The sequence below is a fragment of the Neltuma alba genome, unplaced genomic scaffold (genome assembly GCF_004799145.2).
Source record: "Neltuma alba isolate B1F8T4 unplaced genomic scaffold, ASM479914v2 tig00000371_pilon, whole genome shotgun sequence".
Classification (NCBI taxonomy): domain Eukaryota; kingdom Viridiplantae; phylum Streptophyta; class Magnoliopsida; order Fabales; family Fabaceae; genus Neltuma; species Neltuma alba.
In genome coordinates, this window is record NW_021632024.1 from 214,184 (window position 1) to 217,245 (window position 3,062).

Consider the following 3,062-nt stretch of genomic DNA (forward strand, 5'->3'; position numbering starts at 1 on the left):
TTCGAAGAAACTTCAATTTCCAATTGTAGTCACTTTTGCTCCTTAACCCTCAGATCCACCTAGATAAACATTAAGTTAAAAAAAAAACACAAAAAGAGAGATAAGTTTTGCCATATCTAATGACCATAAAACATTTTAGGAAAGCCATCATATATGGTTTAGTGTTGAAGAGCTTATTAGTTAGCAAAAGGCTTTGGAATCAAATCCCTGCTTCATCATATTCCAAGAAAATTTTTTTGCTAAATAAGTTAAACAAAATTAAAAGAATGAAATAGCAGTCAATTAAGAGTGGTTGCAGTGTACAATAACATTAAGCTTAGTCACCCATCTAAAGAGAATTTTCTTCCAAAAAATGCACAGCATCCTATGCTCCTTAACTAAATAGACCTGTATAACACCTTCACCTTTGACCAAATAACCAACCAAATAGAAGTAAATGGAATCACATTTGATAGCCAAAGGTTTGAAAATTTTAACTTTGAAAAATCTTGTTCTCGGATTACTATTCACAACAACCCATAATTTGGCTAAACTTTGAAAATTTATAATTAATTCTAGAAAAATCAAATTGAGTGATTCCAAGTTCTATTGGAAGCTCTTTGAATTATATTTTGAGAAAAAGATAAGCACTGGTCAATTTGCCTTCAGATTCGAGCCCAGTTTAATTTCCAAAAGTTACTGTTTATTTGGTCATTTTCTATTTTTTTTAGTATTTTTGTTGAACTTTGGAATGACATAACTTCTTGTACAAATATCTATTTGAGGCATGCTACCACTCGTTTTAAAAGAGAAAAATTATATCTATTTGACCAGAAAATTTTGTGGCCTAACTCCCTCAAATGGTTAGAATCACATTGGTCAAAGTTTTCTCCTAAAAAGTTGACTTTTATTCTCTTTTGGGTTTTGCCTCTTCATACTTAAACTCTAGCTTAACATACCATCATTCAACTGCAAAATTGGGCATAATAACATACTATGTCACATATTTGCATCAAAGTATAGTAAAGTATCATCCAAAAAAATATTTACAAATTATTCACCAAGTTGTCAAGAAAAGACCAAAACTTATAAGATTTCAAAACATCAAGTAGTCCTTCATACATTGGTCATCTCCTTGCTCTTTCCTCTTGACGTTGTAGGCCCTAGGATTTTTTGAACATGGGAGGGGTAAGATTCATAGGAATCTTAGTAGCATAGCATCATATTTACAATGTCACACTCAAGCAAAGTATTATATGCTACATGAACTAGCTATCACATGCTTTCAACTCATTCACATGCCATGGAAAGGAAATAACATACTTCTCATTTATAGCACTCAACATTGCATAAGCCAAGACATTACATGCATGGAGTTAAACATCACATAACATCATAATCTAATCTGCATCATGGCATAGCAACATAGCACAACATATAGCAATAAATACAATGTGAGGTGACATTAAAATAAACACTGACTACCTTTCTCAAGCTTATCCTTAACCTTCAAGCTTCTCTTTTCGCAACACACCTCCTCTTTGGATGCAAAACCTATTGATCACACAATAGGGCATCACACATTATGAATCCAATTATTATAATAACCCTTTCTTACTTATTTTTGGGTTATTATTCTAGCTTTGATTCCTTAATTACCTTGGACCATTTCTATATAATTTTTTATGCAGAATCCAAATATCAACTTAGATTTATGAAAATCTAATTCCTTCCTACTTAAATCACCTTGGCCGAATTGTATACTGTTGGGGTTTAAAATTTTTGTTTTCAATTTTAATGCTTTGAAGCTTCGTCTCTTGGTGTTTCCATACACCATTTCATCATTTAAATATGTTGAAAATATCAAATTGAATTGAATCCAACTCTAACCTCTATTTCTCTTCTTGGCCGAAACATTGCATAAGTTTAAGTGTTGGATTTTCTTTCTAAAACTCAATCATAACCAATGAAATCTTACCCTTTTTAAGTGTCTAATCCATGTTTCAATCCCTTGGCCATTTTCTTTCAAATTTTCAAAAATTTTGGCAGCATTTCCCCATAGAAAAATGGCTATCCAAACAACACAAAAATATCATAAAACAACCCCACAACAAAACACAAGACAAATAGGAGCTTACCTTGACGATCTTTAAGCTTGTAGGCACTTTCTCTCTCTAAAAGTTGCCCTTTCTCTCTCTAAAATCAAGAACAACAAAACCTCCCTGTGGTTTCCTCTCTTGGCCGAAATTCATAGAGTGGGAAGGGGTATTTATAGCAATTTACTTAACTCTTTGTCCTTGAACTTCAACAAAATTATAAGGGTTAGGTGGCCAAATCCTAGCCCTTGAAAATTCTTCCAAAAATAATAAAAAATAAATTAAAAATAGGTGGACCAATCTTGTGCTTCAAGCTTGTGATTATGCCACATGTCCACATGATGTCATGGTGATGATGTCACTTGCTTACGTCACACCAAGATTAATTAGCTTAATCTTGGTTAATTTCCTTAGTCATAATAATTAACACTTTCTAGAAACTATTTTATTTTTCATTTTCCATTATTTATTTTTCCTCCAAGATAGGCCAAAAATGGCATGACACATAGGCCATTTGGGCTGAAAAAATTTGTAGAAAAATACACTTCCCTAGTTATTCTTATATCGCACTTAGTACCGATGCAGCGCTGGATGAATTTTCTTATATCCTGTCCAATCCACTGTCTTAGAAAATTCATCTCAATGAACTGTTAGCCTTCTCTCAGTGTAGGGAAGTTTCAGAATTTTTCTTGGGATATACTTTGCTCTGGAATTCTCTAAATTCCATTTCCAGTAAAATTGACATTCTACCGGTGATAATTCTATTTTAAATGTTATTAAGCTAACCTCCTCATCATTTAAAGTCAAGAACAATTTTATAAACTATGATAATATTTCAAGAATATTTCCCACATTTTTTCTATAATTATTGAGGCCTCTAGATATTTTAAATAATTAATTTTGGTTACCATTACTTAGTGTAACAAAAAAATTAGGAAACTATAGAAAATTCTATATTAATTTATTTTCATTTGCATAATTCCTTTG